Source organism: Glycine max, chromosome 19 (assembly GCF_000004515.6).
Source record: "Glycine max cultivar Williams 82 chromosome 19, Glycine_max_v4.0, whole genome shotgun sequence".
In the NCBI taxonomy this organism is placed as follows: Eukaryota; Viridiplantae; Streptophyta; class Magnoliopsida; order Fabales; family Fabaceae; genus Glycine; species Glycine max.
This window is the reverse complement of record NC_038255.2, coordinates 31480094-31500414: the sequence shown is the minus strand read 5'-3', so window position 1 is coordinate 31500414 and position 20321 is coordinate 31480094. Positions and strand designations below refer to the sequence as shown.

Sequence of the window (20321 nt, the reverse complement as noted above, 5' to 3'; positions counted from 1 at the left end):
TTTTTAACGTGATTGAACCGTTTATTTAAGCCGTTATCTCGCCTAATAAATGATAAAATGAATTTCAATCGATTATTTGTGTTGTAATGTCGTTTAATCACTGTTAAAGTAAAATCTAACCGATCGTTCACGTTGTAACCTCGATTAAACCAAAAAAAGAAAAATAATAATAAAATAATCAAAATATCTTGAAAAAATAATAATAAAATAATTAAGAAAAATCAATCGGATGTTTTTCTTTGAAAGTTTCCTTGAATTAATTGATTAATAACCAAAGTGAAACCAAGGCTAAAATCAACTCACAAATCAAGCTTTGTTTGTAAAAATCACTTGAAACCATTTTAAGGTCCAACGCCTTAAACAATCCTCTTTGCTTTTATCGGTTAACATGGACCGTTCAAAAACATAAAATCAACACGTAACTTTACCACTTTTACAAGAACTACGTAGGTCTGATTTCCTCATCGCAATTGAGGATACGTAGGAGCAAAAGCCTCGCTTTTGTTGACCACCCCAAGAGATCGTTAATGGTCCAACGCCTTAACGTTTCTCTCCTTTCAAAAATCAAGAGATCGTTAATGGTCCAATGCCTTAACGTTTCTCTCCTTTCATAACCAAGAGATCTTAATGGTCCAACGCCTTAACTTTTCTCTCCTTTCCAAAAATCAAAAGATCATTTAATGGTTCAACGCCTTAGATGACTTTTGTTCGGTTAAAATCGATCTTGTGGAAAAAGATCAAAACAACTTAACCAATGTTTAGTTCTAAAAGAACTACATAGGTTTGATTTCCTCTTCGCAATTGAGGATACGTAGGAGCGAGGGAAACACCCTTGTCGACCACAAAAAGATAAAAAATACAAAAGGCCCACAAAAAGCAAAAAAACATAAAAAAGGGGAAATACATAAAAACATAAAAAAGGAAAAATACATAATTTTGAAGTCATGTCTTGCACACTCGATTAAAGGTTGTCGTCCCTTATGACGGACGCGTGGGGTGCTAATACCTTCCCCATGCGTAAAAACAACTCCCGAACCTTTCACGATTAAAGTTCGTAGACCACACCTTTCCGGTTTTTCCGACGTTTTCCTCGAATAATCGTTGGTGGTGACTCCGCGCGCCTTCCTCCCTTGGAAGATGCACCGTGAGCCCTCGTGTCGCCTTCCCGCCGAAGGGTAGGTTGCGACAGTTCCATTTCGTGTTCCTATAACTTTCCAAATAAAGTTGCAAGAGACATGTTAGAAAGATCCCTTGATTCTGTAATAGCCGTTACCTTTGGTTGCCATTCCCTACTTAAACATCTTAGAACTTTATTAATAAGATCCTCATTGGGAAATATCTTTCCTAATGATGCAAGATGATTACTATATGTGTGAATCTCTTTTGCATATCCTATATAGTTTCATTTGGATTCATTCTAAACAATTCATATTCATGGGTTAAGGTATTTATTCTAGACCTTTTTACATTTCTTGTTCCTTCATGGGTTACTTGTAAGGTATCCCACATATCTTTTGCACTATTGCAATTTGATACTCTAAAGTGTTCATCCATTCCTAATGCAGATGTAATTATATTTTTGGCTTTTAAATTATATTGTACTAATTTCTTTTCCTCCTCATCCCATTGTTCCCTAGGTTTATTTTGAATTATGTTTTGAAATAGTTATTTATTTTAATTGTAAATATATTAATTTTGTATTTTTTAAATAGTTTTTTTATGAAATATAAATATATTATTTTATTATTTGTTTGTAAATAGTTATTGTTTATTAGATAAATAAAAAATTGTTTATTTTGAATTATGTTTTTAAATAGTTATTTCTTTTAATTCTAAATATATTGATTTTGTTTTTCTTTTAACTCTAAAATAATTTTTTTTATTTAGGAATGATTATATTGTAATTGATTTAAGTATTGTTTTGAATTTTGACATAAATTTTTATGTATGTGCAAATTTGCAGATTATGGTTAGAATTAGAGGTTTAGGTCGTACCTTAGGTAGAGTTATAGGAAGAGCCCTAGAGAGAGAGAAGATAATCGTGATTCAGATGATGCTCCTCAGCGGCAAAGGCCCACAACATCCGCACGTAGGCAACGGGAAGTCGCTGTTGTTGCTGAGGATGCTCCTCACGTGGATTGTTAAACAAGTGGCCTCAATAACTTAAGAGGGGGGGGGGGGGTGAATTAAGTTTAAAAATTTCCCCTAACAAATTTTAATTCTCTCTTTAAAAAGGAATATGCAGACTTAATAGAAAAGAAGTAAAGAACAATTTACTTGAAACTTCTCTAAATATGCAAAGTAAAATTAAAATGCAATAAATTAAAGGAGTTTAGGGAAGAGAGAAATGCAAACTCAATTTTATATTGGTTCGACCACACCCTGTGCCTACGTCCAGTCCTCAAGTAACCCACTTGAGATTTCCTCTAACTTTGTAAATCCCTTTACAACTTTTGAACCACCCAGGACTCACTGTCTCTTGATTAACAATCGTTTGCTTTTAAGTACAGAAGAATATTTCTCTCTCTTTTAAAGAAGAATGATACAAGTTGAAGAACTTATAAGAATCCTTAATGATTTTGCAAGTGTTTGGCCAAAGGTTTTCATGTGAGAGGATAGGATAATGAATGTTCTAAAAAACTCTGAAGAATTTCGAGTACATGTCACATATTTATAGGCCTTTGGTGACCTTTCAAAAAACTTGTGAAGAGTTGTGACTTTTTAGAGTTATTTTCAAAACTTTCTCACTGGTAATCGATTACACAGTTAATTTTGAGGAGTTATGACTTTTTAGTTTGAATTTCAAAATTTTTGTGTCTAGTAATCAATTACATAATAGTGGTAATCGATTACACATTTTAAAATTCAAATTCAAACTCTTTCTGAAAGCTGTTAAAACCATTCATGCTTCTGGTAATCGATTACAGCCTCGGGTAATTGACTACCAGAGAGAAAAATACATTTTTTTCAAAATGAAATACTTGCTTAAAAACTTTGTAAAATATTTGAAAGCTCAACTTTAAGGCCAAACGATTGCAAGCTCTTTTAAGAGATTCTTTTAACATATCAAGAACTATTTGTAAAATTGTTTCTCTTGATTTCTTGATCTTGACTTGAATCAATGTTGAATATCTTTAATCTTTTGGCATCATCAAAATCTTCATACAGCATATGCATCTACATGGATGACGCAGCTGAAGAGGTCTTCCAACATGTTGAAGAAGCTCGTGTTGATGCCCAGGATTTTCCAGGTGGGTTGCGTGATTGTCTATGTTGATCATGTTGCAGTTATTGTTTGGAAAGGAGAGGTTTTTAATAAATTATATTTCAATAAGTATTTGTTAAAACTGTTAAAATTATTTAAATTTTTTTAGTAACGTCTTTAATTGAAGTTATCCTCCCTTGGAAGGAAGGTTCAGAAATTTGGGAGGCCTGATGCTGAGATTGAAGGGTTAGTCGTTGCCACAGGATTAAGTCCTTTGATCGCTTGTTCATTGCACACTGGCGACCGGGGACTTTGTTGGATCAAGTGGCCTTGGAATAATTAAGAAAGGGGAGTTGAATTAATTATTAACGTGTCTTGACTAATTAAAAATCCATCCTTCTTAATGTTACTAGATTCAATTAGGGATTTTACTACTAAGTTAAGAAAGTAAAGAACAGAAATAGAAACTTAACCAAAAGTAAAAGCAGCAATTAAAAGTACACAGCGGAAATTAAAGAGTGTAGGGAAGAAGAAGACAAACACAAGATTTATATTGGTTCGGCCACAAACCGTGCCTACATCCAGTCCCCAAGAAACCTATGGTTCTTGAGATTTCTTTCAACCTTGTAAAATCCTTTAAGAGCCAAATATCCACAAGGGATGTACCCTCCCTTGTTCTCTTTGAAAAACCAAGTGGATGTACCCTCCACTTGAACTGATCCACAAGAGATGTACCCTATCTTGTTCTCAGTATAACAACCCCCAAGTAGATGTACCCTCTACTTGTACCACAAAGGATGTACCCTCCAATGTGTTGGGACAAAGAATTCTCAAGCGGTTAGTCCTTTGAATCTTTGTAAGGGGAAGCAAAAGATATCTCAGGCGGTTAGTCCTTTGAGATCTTTTGTTTAAGGGGAAGGGAAGAATCAAAAGAATTCTCAGGCGGTTAGTCCTTTGAATCTTTTGGAAGAGAGAAGGGAGACACAAAAAAATTCAAGCGATTAGTCCTTCTATTCTTTTGGCAAAGGGAGAAGAGAATGAAAAAGAATAACACAAGTTTTTTATCAAAGAACTTTTCTTGAAAGAGAAAGGATTGAACAAAAACTTTTAGAAAGATGAAGAGAAATGAATTAGAAAGATCTGTAAAAAAACTTGTTCTGAAACTTGTTGAAAGATGATGAAAAGATATTGAAGGATGATATGAAATTCATGCCATGGTCACATATTTATAATCTCTTGATGACTCAAGTTGAAGTTTGTGACTCTTGGTAATTTCTTTAAAACTAGTCACCCTTTAAAAACTGTGACTCTTTTGAAAACTAGTCACTTAAAAAGTTGTGACTTTTAAAAAAACTTTCAGAAATAAGTCACTTGAAGAGTTATGACTTTTGGAAATTTATTTTTCGAAATCAGTCACTGGTAATTGATTACCATCAAGGTGTAATTGATTACACATCAACAGATGTGACTCTTCATGTTTAAATTTGAAAATTAAAACGTTTAGAAACATTGGTTATTGATTACAAGTATTGTATAATCGATTACACAAGTTTAAAATGATTTGAAAATGTTTAAACAAAAGTACTGACTCTTGAAATTTGAAATCTAATGTTTTAAAACACTGGTAATCGATTACATGCTCATGATAATGGATTACAACTTTGTAAATTAGTTTTGATAACAATGATGGCTACTGGTAATCGATTACTACCTTCTGGTAATCGATTACCAGAGAGTAAAACTCTTTGGTAATGATTTTGTGAAAACTTCTTGTGCTACTCAATGTTTTGAAAAACATTTTTAGTACTTATCTTGATTGAGTCTTCTCTTGATTCTTGAATCTTGAGTCTTGAATCTTGATCTTGATTATTCTTTAAACTTGATTCTTGAAACTTGATTCTTGAATCTTTGGGATTTTCTTATCTCTTGATTCTTTGGCATCATCAAAAGAACCTTGCATGGCATTGCTTCCACAATCTCCTCCTTTTTGATGATGACAATCCTGGAATCAAGAGGATACATACAAGTTTTGTTCTACTGTTCATTCATCCCTTTCTCCCCCTTTCTTTTTGAATTTATGCTTAATTTTAAAATTTTGAAAAAAATATCTTGATTTCTTAAAATACCCATTTTTCTCTCCCCCTTTGGCAACATCAAAAAGGCCAAAGCGCATAAAACATACATAATTTAAAACATACACAAAGCATATTTTGTAAAACAAACATAAAAGATTCGAAACCATACATGAAGAAAGACATTAATAAAACCAAATTGAAATGCAAACCACATAGTCATATATCACAACCCGTAAATATTCAGTCATACTAAGCAAATATTAAAAATACTAAGTGTTCAAATGTCATAAGCATATAGCCAAATACAAGGCTTTAGAAATAAGATATAATAATAATAATAATGTCTAAACTGATGGTGGTGGTGGAGGTAAATCAAGGTAGTTGCGAATGATGGTGACATCTTCTTCAACCTTTGTGATCCTTGAGTCCATTGCATTGAATCACATGTCCACTTGTCGTTCCAAAGCATTAAACCTCTCACCAACATAGGTTTAAAGTCCATCAAACCTGTCCAAAATACTCTGAAGGAGAGAAGAGTCCCCTTCAACCGCTAATTGTCCTTCATCATCATTTGGTTGAGCACCCTTTTTTACCCAAGAGCCATCACGCTCTTTGCGGTAACCAAAGGACGCAACCACAAAAGCACCGATCAAGAAAGATCTCTTGATTGGAATATATGGTTCAGAATCAAGAGGGATGTTATAATATTGAAGGAAAAAAGTGACTAAATGTGGATATGGTAAAGGAGCATTCAATCGCAATGCCTTATGCATGTGATACCGAACTAAATGTGCCCAATCAATTTGTCAATCGGTATGAAAGGCCCACATGACTATAAGATCTTCTTCAGAAACCTGTGCAAGGTTTGAAGATCTTGGGAGTAAGTGATCGAGGCCGTACCTGAATCAAATAAACATGAAAATGCAGTAACTAGGAAGTGATCCTAGGTCGTTTCCCAACGAGCAGTGACAAACCAAATGTTCATAATATACTTGCAGTAACAGTAACGATTGGGGGGGGGGTTTGTTTGTTTTGTGATTAAAGAGCAGAACAAGTAAACTGGAATACGAAACTACTAATATTAAAAACGGGTTGTTTCCTCTGATTCAGAAGCCATTCTCTTATCCTGGGTTATGGAGAATTTGTCCCTAACAGTCAACCACTTAATCCAACCCTATTTCAATTTACTAAGCGAAAATCAACTTAGGGTTTTCAATACGTGATTAGGCACCACATACACCAGTTAGCCCTTCATCCATGAACGCAAGTTAGGCTCAGAGGCAATTAATCGAACACGAAGCGTGCACTGATTAATATTCACGAATTTGGGATAATTGGTGAAGGGAAAACTGCCAGGAAACCACATTACAAGTGAAACCTCAAAGAGAGTTGGGCTTCGTCCTCAAAAGGAAACAACACCAGAAAATCTAGCCTTCCATGGATTCAAACAAAAAACGCAAAAGAAACATGAAGCAGAAACGTAAATGAACAGAAACATAAATGAACAAAAACGTAAATGAATAGAAATGTAGACGAAACAGAAACGTAAATGAGAGTAGAAGAAGAAGCAAGAACGAAATTGTAATTAGAAGTAGAAAACATAAAATTGCATTATGTGAACAGTAGCATCAAAGCAGAAAACGTAAACCCTAAAACAAAAGCTCTGAATAATGAATAGCATAACAGAATGCCTTGCACGAATCCCAAGGCTGCTATTTAAAAAGAGTCACTCAAAGTCACTGGGCCCTATTACAATACTCTGGCCCAAAACGAAATAAACACTGAACAACATAAAATAAAATTGCGAAATTTCCTAATTAACTAAGGTAAGCGTTGCTTAATTTGCCCTCTTCAAGTCCATAACCAAAATCCGGATTAAGCCCAATGTTTCATTAATTCCTGAAATTAGATTAAAAACATCAAATTAGCTAAATGAGCCCAAATAATAAAACTGCCTGATTAATTGACAATTAAGACCAATCAGTAATTAAAATGGTGCAAAAAGGGTTTAGAAAATAGAAGAAAATGATGGCACATCAAAACCCCCATACTTAGCCTTTTGCACTCCTGGGCAAAATGAAACAAAGAACAAAATCCAAGGATATCAGAGAGAGACAAACGAAAACATTCACATATTTCTCAATGAACATCAAGGAATGAAAGTAATGGGTAACATCTAGCATAAGGAGATCTGAAAAGTCAAGACATTCATGAAAATCATCCAAGCAACCCAATCATGGCAAAATAGTTAATCAGCTCAAGAATGAAAAGTGATAAAGCCTCACAAGATATACACTCTATCTCTCAAGTGTCTAGGCTACTATTTACCCTCAAAGCACCCATGAAAACAAACACCACATAAACTTAGGCAAGATTCTAAAATTGACAATCAACCCATAAACACAAGCACATGAGGATCAAAAGGTCTTTTAAGGTTGTAATGGGGCCAAGGACAAGGTATGGAAAAATATGGAGTAAGTGGCTAAATCCCAAAGGAATAGAGGAGCAATGGGGAATAAGTGCATAATAAGAAAATAAAAAGAAGTAAAGATAAAATTTAAACATAAAGAGTAGAACCAAGAGTCTCATCATTCTTTTGCCATTTAAGATCTTATTCACTCAACTTTATTGCTTTTTTTTTTCATTTTCGATTTTTTTTTTCTTTTTTTTTTTACTCTATATCCTTTGAGAAACAGCATTTCATTCAGCATGTCCAACATTTAACCAATATACAATGTACATCAAGTATGGCCCAAAATACATCATGAAGTATAGCCAACAAAACAAGTTATCCAATGAAACAAAAAACCCCCCCACACTTATTCCCAAAACAATTCCAAAGCTCCAAAATTCCTTAAGGATATGGTGATATCATGGTTTTTCACTTAAGGCTTGTAGTGAGCTTCAAAACAAGGAAAGGGAAACAAGGCTCAAAAGGGCTATCAAAGGAATTAATTCAAGGTAAGTCCATTTGGCTAGAAGCTTATAAGAACAAAATTGCCTCAATCATTTCCAAATATGCATGTGAATTAGGACGCATCAACAAGAATCAAGCCAAGGCTATTGTGCAAGCAGTCAATAGGGCAAAACACACCAAATGATTATGATGATGGATGATGGCTCAAATTCTCACAAAGGTAAACTCATCACTTTCAAATTGAGCTTTCAAAACAATTATGACATGTAAAGAAGAATCAAGGATTTCAAGTCACAAAATGTCAAGAACTTTTATTTTCAAAACAATTACCCATTTCTTGAACATATCCTATAATTCAAAGAAAAACATGCAAAGTCGTACATGCACACAAAATTGACCCAAAATATTAAACTAAAAATCTGACGAAACTAACAACATTAACAAATTAACACAACCAACAAAACTAGCAAAACCAAAGAACACTCCCCCCCATACTTAAACAACACATTGTCCTCAATGTAGCACAATTAAAAGATTTAAAACAATTAAATCATCAAATAGAATCGGACAAGTGTAATAAAAGCAAAGAAGGAGATAGGAAAAGAAAAACTCCCTAAGTCATGGTGGAGGAAGAGTAGGGTGGAGTAAGGAAGTCTCTTCCACCACTACGTCCACTAAAGAAGGGTTCGTGAGGAATGGCTTAAGTCGATGTCCGTTGACCTTGAAGCTCTTGTTTGTGGAGTCGCTTTAGATCTCAACTGTACCATAAGGAAAAACATTAGTAACAACAAAAGGACCAATCCACTTAGACCTCAACTTACCACTCATGAGTCCAAGCCTAGAATTATACAATAACACTTTTTGCCCAACCACGAAGTCTTTTTTAACTATCATGCTATCATGGAACTTCTTGGTCTTTTCTTTGTAGAACTTGGCATTCTCGTAGGCTTCTAGGCGGATTTCATCTAACTCACTCAGTTGCAACTTTCTTTCCTCACCAGCTTGATCCATAGAGAAGTTGCAAATCTTCACTGCCTAGTAAGCTTTGTGCTCAATTTCCATTGGAAGATGACATGCCTTTCCAAAGACAACCCGATAAGGAGACATTCCTATGGGTGCTTTGTAGGCAGTCCGATGTGCCCAGAGAGCATCATCAAGCCTGGTACTCCAATCTTTCCTGCTTGGCTGCACAATCTTCTCTAAAATTCGCTTGATTTCCCGGTTAGAAATTTCTGCCTGTCCATTGGTCTGGGGGTGGTATGGTGTGGATACCCTGTGTACCACCCCGTACTTTTTAAGCAGGGCATGCATTGTTCTGTTGCAAAAATGGGTTCCTTGATCACTAACAATTGCTTTAGGTACTCCAAACCTGCAAAACAGATTAGACCTGACAAAGTCTGCAACAACTTTAGCATCATTAGTTCTAGTGGGCTTGGCTTCCACCCATTTTGAAACATAGTCAACTGCAAGGAGAATATAAACATAACCAAAAGAGACAGGAAAAGGACCCACGAAATCTATGCCCCAGACATCAAACACCTCACAAAATAGCATAGGTTGTTGAGGCATTTGTTGTCGCCATGTAAGTGTATTTCCTGCTCTCTAACACTGCTCACAAGTGCTGCAGATCTTCCACGCATCTTTAAAGATGGTGGGCCAATAAAAACCACAATCAAGCACTTTGCGAGCTGTCCTTTGAACACCCAGATGACCTCCCGGTGCGGAAGAATGACAGAACTGCAGGACTGAGTCAGTCTCATGATCTGGAATGCATCGCCTAATGACCTGATCACTGCACAATTTCCACAAGTAGGGGTCATCCCAAATAAAATGCTTAGCATCACTTTTAATTTTATCTTTTTGGGCCTTAGATGCTAAGGGAGGAAAAACAGAAGCAACTAAATAATTGACAATATTAGCAAACCAGGGAGTAGAAAGAGAGTCAGAAATACTATACAGTATATACAAATGATCATCCGGGAAATCATCCCGAATAGGTGAATCTGCATCAGATACACGTTCGATCCGACTCAAATGATCAGCAACTAGATTTTGTGCTCCGCTCCTATCATGGATCTCCAAGTCAAACTCTTGGAGCCAGAGCATCCATCGAATCAACCTAGGCTTAGAATCAGCCTTCTTTAACAAGTACTTTAGAGCTGCATGGTCAGTATAAACAATAATGCGGGTACCAAGCAAATAAGATCGAAATTTTTCAAGAGCAAAAACTATGGCTAAAAGCTCTTTCTCAGTAGTAGTATAATTCGCTTGGGCAACATCTAAAGTCCTAGAAGCATAATATATCACCCTGGGCAATTTATCAATTTTCTGAGCAAGGACAACCCCCAATGCATAATTTGATGCATCACACATAAGCTCAAAAGGGGCTATCCAGTCGGGTGCCTGGATGATGGGGGTGGTAGTCAGCGCTCTTTTGAGGCAATCAAAAGCCTATTTGCATCTGTCATTAAAGTCAAAATCCACCTCTTTTTGCAACAAGTTGGACAATGGAAGGGCTACTTTGCTAAAATCCCTTATAAAGCGCCTGTAGAATCCTGCATGACCAAGAAAAGATCGCACCTCTCGCACACAAGAGGGGTAAGGCAATTGTGAAATAACAGAAATTTTTGCCGGATCTACTTCAATACCCTTATTGGAAATAATGTGGCCTAAAACTATACCTTGCTCAACCATAAAATGACATTTTTCAAAATTTAGAACAAGGTTAGTTTCAATGCATCTATTCAAAACTTTTTCCAAACTATTCAAACAACCATCAAAAGAGGATCCATATACAGTGAAATCATCCATAAACACCTCTATGCAATTTTCTAAAAAATCACTGAAAATACTAATCATGCACCGTTGGAAGGTACCAGGGGCATTGCACAGGCCGAAAGGCATCCTCCTATAGGCAAAAGTGCCGAAGGGGCAGGTGAATGTGGTCTTTTCCTGATCCTCAGGAGCAATAGTAATTTGCATATAACCAGAAAAACCATCAAGGAAACAGTAGTGGGATTTACCTGCCAGGCGTTCAAGCATCTGGTCAATGAATGGCAGGGGAAAATGGTCCTTTTTGGTAACCTGGTTCAGCCTCCTATAGTCAATGCAGACTCTCCAACTGTTTTGCACCCGAGTAGGAATTAGCTCATCCTTCTCATTTTTTATCACTGTGAGGCCGGTCTTCTTCGGGACTACCTGGACGGGACTCACCCATTGGCTGTCGGAGATAGGATAAATGATTCCAGCTTGCAAAAGCTTGGTTATCTCCTTCTTCACTACATCAAGAATCACCGGGTTGAGTCTTCTCCGTGGCTGTCTTACTGGTTTAGCTCCATCTTCTAAATTTATTCGATGCATACATGTGGATGGGCTAATACCAGGAATGTCTGCCAAGGTCCAGCCTATAGCCTTCTTATGCTTCTTGAGAACTGACAACAACTTCTCCTCTTGCTCATCAGCAAGGGAGGCAGATATAATCACTGGAAAACTCTTGCTATCATCCAAGTAAGCGTATTTTAAATTTGATGGCAGAGGCTTCAATTCTGGTGTGGTCGGCTGGACAGTGGTAGAAGGAGATGGTTTCTCAGCCTTTACCTCATAAAGAAAGTCAGAGGTATGTGTACTTCCTGAAACATGGTTAGTCCTATCTGACTCTATAAAATCAATCTCAAGAGGTAAAACACCACCACCAGACATGCAATCAATATCACTCTCAGATTCACTCTCAGCATCAAATTCAGACACATGATCAAGTACAAGTTCAGACTCAATGCATGAAGAGTGAGAGGCATGCAAATTAGAATAAAGATCAGTCATGTATACATCAACAACATGGTCAATTATTTCAGCACGAAATACAGAAAGATCTTCAGATGGGTATTTCATAGCATCCAGAATATTAAAATGAACACTTATATCACCAAACTCCATGGATAGTGTGCCTGCATAAACATCTATCTTAGTTCTAGCAGTTTTCATAAAGGGTCTGCCTAGAATGATGGGAACTGATCCTTGAAAAAATCCATCTTCCATATTCAAAATATAAAAATCAACAGGGAAAATCAGTTCACCAACTCTAACTAAGACATCTTCTATGAAACCAACAGGGTAGGCAACACTTCTATTAGCTAAATGAATTACCACATCAGTTGACTGCAAGGGACCTAGAGATAGAGAATTAAAAATAGACAGAGGCATAACACTAACAGAAGCTCCTAAATCTAGCATGGCATTGTCAAACTTATTATTCCCTATAATACAAGGTATGCTGAATGTACCTGGATCTTTGCATTTTTCAGGAATTTGAGGAACAGATTTACCAATCAATGCGGAGACATTTCTGCCCATGCTAATCTGTTCACTTCCTTTAAGCTTCCGCTTATTAGTGCACAGCTCCTTCAAGAATTTGGCATATCTTGGAATTTGCTTTATTGCATCCAACAGAGGTATGTTTACCTCTACTTTTCTAAACGTGTCCAAGATCTCTTTCTCTGCCTCTTCCATTTTTTTGTTGGAAAATGCTCTTGGAGGGAATGGAAGAGGGGGAATGTGCTGCTTCTGCAAATCAGAATTACCTGTGGAAGAAGATTCACCTGCATAGAAATTGTTAGGTAAATTTTTGTCATCACCTTTTTCTGGAGTAGAGTGAAGTTTGGCAGGTTCATTTGCAGATGAGGAAGGTGATACGGGTTGAGGTCCTTGACAATGCTTTCCCGACCTCAATGAAATGGCACTGACATTTTTAGGATTTTGGACAGCTTGAGAAGGCAGCTTGTCAGAATTCTGGGACTGTTGTTGATTCAATTGGGTAGCCAATTGTCCCATCTGATTGGTTAAGCTCTGAATGGAGGCTCTGGTCTCTTGCTGAAACTGCATGTTCTGCATAGTCATTTGCCTCACAAGTTCTTCGAGGGAAGGTTGTGGAGGGGCCTCAACTGTTGGCTGTTTCTGGGGTTGTTGCTGTTGTTGGATTGGTGGAGGAATGTATGGTCTGCTTGGGCCAGCAGCATTTTGGAAGGAAGGAGCAGGCTGCTGTTGTTGTTGCTGAGGGCTGGACCATCTAAGGTTAGGGTGATTCCTCCATCCAGGGTTGTATCTATTGCTGGAGAGGTCATAATTGTTCTGCTGTGGTTGATTTTGCTGCTGAGGTTGAGGAGGTCTATTGTAAATATTTGCAGCATAAGCTTCAGGCTACTCAATCGCTCCAGGTTGCTACATGGAAGGGCAAAGGTCTGTATGGTGGTCAGCAGAGGAGCACAAACCACAAACCCTTGCAATAGGTACAGATTTCTGATTCAAGGCCAGCTGGGTTACCAAGTTAACCAATGCATCCAGTTTGCCTTCAAGCTTCTTAGTCTCAGATGATGCAGCTGAGTTTGTAGCTACCTCATGCACTCCTCTAATGACTATGGCATCATTTCTGGCGCTAAACTGCTGAGAGTTGGAAGCCATCTTCTCAATTAAATTTCTGGCTTTAGCAGGAGTCATGTCTCCAAGGGCTCCACCACTGGCAGCATCTATCATACTTCTCTCCATATTACTGAGTCCTTCATAAAAATATTGGAGAAGAAGCTGCTCCGAAATCTGATGGTGAGGGCAACTGGCACATAGTTTTTTAAATCGCTCCCAGTACTCATACAGGCTCTCTCCACTGAGTTGTCTAATACTTGAGATATCTTTCCTGATGGCTGTGGTCCTGGAAGCAGGGAAATTTTTTTCTAAGAATACTCTCTTAAGGTCATCCCAGCTCGTGATGGACCTTGGAGCAAGGTAATACAGCCAGTCCTTTGCCACTCCCTCCAGAGAATGAGGAAAAGCCTTCAGAAATATGTGATCCTCCTGGACATCTGGGGGTTTCATGGTGGAGCAGACAATATGAAATTCCTTCAAATGTTTGTGCGGGTCTTCACCTGCAAGGCCATGAAACTTTGGAAGCAAATGAATCAGTTCAGTTTTAAGAACATATGGGACATCCTCATCAGGGTATTGGATGCACAAGCTTTCGTAGGTGAAATCAGGTGCAGCCATTTCCCTTAGAGTCCTCTCACGGGGTGGAGGTTGTGCCATGTTCTCAGAATGTGCAAAATTAGAATGCTCAGAATCAGAATGCTCAAAATATAATGCTCAAGATCAGGATGTTCAAAATCACCAATAACAGAATGCACATATTCACCAGTAATGGAATGCTCAGAATGATCAAAAGGTATAAAATGATGCCTAACTAATCTATGAAATGTCCTATCTATCTCAGGATCAAAGGGTTGTAAGTCAGATGGATTGCCTCTAGTCATACACTACATTCAGCATGCACACAACTAGTTGCCTTGTCATGTAAATAAAGGTGTAGGTTTGAACTACAGCTACCCTCAAATGATATCCAAATGACTTGAAATTTTGTGAGCAACCTTATAAAATGATGAGAAGATAGCACAAAAAATTTCAGACAAAAATTCAAAGTCTAACTATGAAAGCTAAAAATGGTAGGTTAAGAAAAATAAGTGAATAAAACTTGAAAAATAAAAAACTTTTGACAGAATCACTCTTTTTGGACGATGGAGACCTCGGCTGGCCTATGGCCGGCTCCCATGGCATAGGAAATTTTTTTCTACCCCAAATGCATATATAATAATTGTGATTCTGATAACCGGAGCAAAAGTTATGGCCGTTTGAAGTTTTGGCAAACACAAAATTTGCTACTTTTTTGGAACTTTCAAATCTGACCAAACTAAAGGCTCTAGCTATTTTTCCCACAAAATATGGATTAAAAGAAGTTACCACAAAAAACTTCAGCCAAAAATAACAACCCTAGCTACTAAAACAAAAAATCACAAATAATTCAGCATGGGTGGTCGCTAAAATCCGTCTCTAATTGATTTCTACTACTACTATGTTTTGCCGCAAGCAAAAGTGGTTGCTAAGTCCGTCGCAAAACTCTATTCACAGCAAAACACCCAAGACTGAAATAGGGGAAACGCTTAATGGGAAAACTGAAACAGAACACACACTAAACAAAATACCAGGACACTAAACAACACTAACACACATACTAACACAATACTAACAATTAATCATAAAACACGAAAGGATTAAACACACACACTAGCTAGCTATTATGAACCTTTGGACACTGCTCCACGGCAACGGCGCCAAATTTGATCGAGGCCGTACCCGAATCAAATAAACATGAAAATGCAGTAACTAGGAAGTGATCCTAGGTCGTTTCCCAACGAGCAGTGACAAACCAAATGTTCATAATATACTTGCAGTAACAGTAACGATTGGGGGGGTTTGTTTGTTTTGTGATTAAAGAGCAGAACAAGTAAACTAGAATACGAAACTACTAATATTAAAAATGGGTTGTTTCCTCTGATTCAGAAGCCATTCTCTTATCCTGGGTTATGGAGAATTTGTCCCTATCAGTCAACCACTTAATCCAACCCTATTTCAATTTACTAAGCGAAAATCAACTTAGGGTTTTCAATACGTGATTAGGCACCACATACACCAGTTAGCCCTTCGTCCATTAAGCATGAACGCAAGTTAGGCTCAGAGGCAATTAATCGAACACGAAGCGTGCACTGATTAATATTCATGAATTTGGGATAACTGGTGAAGGGAAAACTGCCAGGAAACCACATTACAAGCGAAACCTCAAAGAGAGTTGGGCTTCGTCCTCAAAAGGAAACAACACCAGAAAATCTAGCCTTCCATGGATTCAAACAGAAAACGCAAATGAAACATGAAGCAGAAACGTAAATGAACAGAAACGTAAATGAACAAAAACGTAAATGAACAGAAATGTAGACGAAACAGAAACGTAAATGAGAGTAGAAGAAGAAGCAAGAACGAAATTGTAATTAGAAGTAGAAAACATAAAATTGCATTATGTGAACAGTAGCATCAAAGCAGAAAACGTAAACCCTAAAACAAAAGCTCTGAATAATGAATAGCATAACAGAATGCCTTGCACGAATCCCAAGGCTGCTATTTAAAAAGAGTCACTCAAAGTCACTGGGCCCTATTACAATACTCTGGCCCAAAACGAAATAAACACTGAACAACATAAAATAAAATTGCGAAATTTCCTAATTATCTAAGGTAAGCGCTGCTTAATTTGCCCTCTTCAAGTCCATAACCAAAATCCGGATTAAGCCCAATGTTTCATTAATTCCTGAAATTAGATTAAAAACATCAAATTAGCTAAATGAGCCCAAATAACAAAACTGCCTGATTAATTGACAATTAAGACCAATCAGTAATTAAAATGGTGCAAAAAGGGTTTAGAAAATAGAAGAAAATGATGGCACATCAGTAAGATACGAACAATAAGATAGTGAAGGATGCGGCTTTCAAGAGCCAATGAACCGGCACGCAGCCTTCCGGTCATATCCACTTGGTTGGTGCAAACCAACCGGTGGGCATCATGCATAGAAAAATCAAATTTCCAATCATCATCTAGTGTACCTTCAAATGGTGCACCTTCGCTAGACAATTGAGTCAAATCATAGAAGAGGGATTGGTCAATGACCATCTTTATCCCATAGACCTCTGAAATCAAGGTACTTTCTTGAATTTCAAGATTAGAATAAAAAGATTTTACCAATTCAAAATACACAGGCAATTTTAGAGACATAAAGGGAATGAGATTTGATTTTTGAAATGCTTGAATGCATTCGAAACTCTCATCAGAAAAGAAATCCATATCTATAAACTTAGGGTCTATGATAGAATGAGAGGAGAAGAGGTTTGTGTACCGTATATGTTGTTCTTCTAATGAGAACAATGAGGATGAGGAAATGGAAGAAGGAATTGGAGTATCCTGAGCCTCAGAATGTTGTTGGCTTCTACTCGAAGAACCTTTGTGCTTCTTTGATGCTTCCGCCATTTGAGAGACTTATTTGAAATTTCAATTGGTTGAAATGAAAGAGAATGAAAAAAGATGAATTTTGGGCTTTATGGGAAGTAATTTGGACAAGAAATGAGTGAGTTATGGCAGAAAGAAAAATTGGGAACGAGGGTTTCGCGAGAGAAATGGAGGTTCTGGTTCGTGAATTCTGAAATTTGAATTTATAAGCACTATGGACGCGTTGTAATCGATTACAACATTTGGTAATCAATTACCCTCTTCCTGATTAGCTTTTTAGGAAAACTGAGTGCTGAATGAATTCTTAGAGTGAAAGGATTTGAAAAGGGGTCAAAATATTTTATATCTAAAAACTCTTATATGAAAATAAATATATATAACATAATAGATTTTTGAAAAAGCATTATGAATATCTTTTAAGCAAGTAATTCACATATCATACAAAAAATCATGCAAGAATCATATGTACTATCAACTATTTGTTTTAACAATAAACTTCATGCTTCTAGAAAGAAAATAACTCAATCAAACACATAAACATATAGCAATCAATCAAGACAAACAAATAAAATTTTGTTAGTCATCATATAAACAAGTTAATTGAAATAAAAATTTCAACCAACTATATTTAAAAGAGAATGGTTTTGATGTTACCTTTTTCATGATTTAAGTGCCTATATCTTCAAAGATGGAAGTCAGACTTTTGTTTCTTGCTTAATCTTCTTGAGAGATGTTCTCATCGCTTTCATAGTCCTTGGATAGAAGGTTGATCTCCTTCTCCGAACCATCGGATGAGTCATTGTCATCCCAAGCAATATACGCCTTCTTGGATCTTCTTTCTTTATAGCTTTTCTTCTCATTCTTCTCGGGCCATAACTCATTTGTGGGGCAGTTTGCCTTTATGTGACCGGGTTGATTACACTTGTAGCATTTAAGTGTAGGAGAAACTTCTTGGGATCTCTTCCCATTGTTGAAGTTATGACTTCTCTCCATTCTTTTATTTTTGATGAATTTATGAAACTTCTTCACAAAGAGTGAGAAGTCTTCTTCATCATCAAATTCTTTTTTTTTTCTTCGTCTTCTTGCATTAAGGAGGAGGCTTTGAGTGCTATGCTTCTTTTCCTTTTGTCGGTCTCTTCATTTTGATTGAGATGTTGAAGTTCCATTTCATGTTCCTGCAATTTGCCAAACAAAGTGGCAAGAGACATAGAGGAAAGGTCTTTACTTTCAAAAATGACAGTTACCTTGGGCTGCCATTCCCTACTTAGACATCTTAAAACTTTATTAGTTAAATCTTCATTAAGGAAGATTTTTCCTAAGGAGGCAAGATGCTTAACTATGTGTGTGAATCTTTTTTGCATACTATGGATGTTCTCATTAGGATTCATCCTAAATAATTCATATTCATGTGTAAGGGTATTGACTCTAGATCTTTTCACATCAGTGGTGCCTTCATGTGTAAGTTGGAGAGTATCCCACATCTCGTTTGCATTTGAATAGTTTGACACTCTAAAATACTCATATATTCCTAGGGCAGAAGTGATGATGTTTTTGGCTTTAAGATTATATTGGATTCTTCTTCTATCCTCTTCAGTCCATTTATCTCTAGGTTTTTGTGTTGTTGTGCTAGTGCTTGCATCGACTATGGTGGGTATGTAAGGTCCTATTTCTATTGCTTTCCAAATGTTTAAATCTATGGCTTCAATAAAGATTTGCATTCGGGTTTTTCAATAGTGGTAACCCTCACCATTAAAGATAAGTGGCCTATGGATGGAGTTTCTTCAGGAAACAGAGAATTTGAGGAGGCCATGAATCTTGAAGTTGTTAAACTTTCTACAAGATACCTGCTCTGATACCACTTGTTGGATCAAGTGGCCTCAGAATAATTAAGAAGGGGGGGTTGAATTAATTATTAACGTGTCTTGACAAATTAAAAATCTATCCTTCTTAATGTTACTAGATTCAATTAGACTTTTACTACTAAGTTAAGAAAGTAAAGAATAGAAATAGAAACTTAACCAAAAGTAAAAGCGGTAATTAAAAGTACACAGTGGAAATTAAAGAGTGTAGGGAAGAAGAAGACAAGCACAAGATTTATACTAGTTCAGCCACAAACCATGCCTACATCCAGTCCCCAAGCAACCTGCGGTTCTTGAGATTTCTTTCAACCTTGTAAAATTCTTTACTAGCCAAAGATCCACAAGGGATGTACCCTCCCTTGTTCTCTTTGAAAAACCAAGTGGATGTACCCTCCACTTGAACTGATCCACAAGAGATGTACCCTCTCTTGTTCTCAGTATAACAACCCCCAAGTAGATGTACCCTCCAATGTGTTGGGACAAAGAATTCCCAGGCAGTTAGTCCTTTGAATCATTGTAAGGGGAAACAAAAGATATATCAGGCGGTTAGTCCTTTGAGATCTTTTGTTTAAAGGGAAGGGAAGGATCAAAAGAATTCTCAGGCGGTTAGTGCTTTGAATCTTTTGGAAGAGAGAAGGGAGACACAAAAGAATTTAGGCGGTTAGTCCTTCTATTCTTTTGGCAAAGGGAGAAGAGAATGAAAAAGAATAGCACAAGTTTTTGATCAAAGAACTTTTCTTGAAAGAGAAAGGATTGAACAAAAACTTTTAGAAAGATGAAGAGAAATGAATTAGAAAGATCTGTAAAAAACTTGTTGAAAGATGATGAAAAGATATTGAAAGATGTTGAAGGATGATATGAAATTCATGCCATGGTCATATATTTATAATCTCTTGATGACTCAAGTTAAAGTTTGTGACTCTTGGTAATTTCTTTAAAACTAGTCACCCTTTAAAAATTGTGACTCTTTTGAAAACTAGTCAGTTAAAAAGTTGTGACTTTGAAAAAAATACCTTCAGAAACAAGTCACTTAAAGAATTGTGACTTTTGGAAATTTATTTTTCGAAATCAGTCACTGGTAATCGATTACCATCAAGGTGTAATCGATTACATATCAACAGATGTGACTCTTCATGTTTAAATTTGAAAATTAAAACGTTTAGAAACACTGGTAATTGATTACAAGTATTGTGTAATCGATTACACAAGTTTAAAATGATTTGAAAATGTTTAAACACAAGTTGTGACTCTTGAAATTTGAAATCTAATGTTTTAAAACACTGGTAATCGATTACATGCTCATGGTAATCGATTACAGCTTTGTAAATTAGTTTTGAAAACAATGCTGGCTACTGGTAATCGATGACTACCTTCTGGTAATTGATTACCAGAGAGTAAA

The 20321-nt window shown here is 36.6% G+C and overlaps 1 non-coding gene across 1 annotated transcript; it reads left to right on the top strand.

Moving 5' to 3' along the window:
- The first annotated feature begins 13781 nt into the window (after positions 1-13781).
- On the top strand, positions 13782-13888 carry LOC113000535 (small nucleolar RNA R71). Its single transcript, XR_003265868.1, has one exon. It is a non-coding gene; the product is annotated as a small nucleolar RNA R71 (small nucleolar RNA).
- Positions 13889-20321: the final 6433 nt, after the last annotated feature.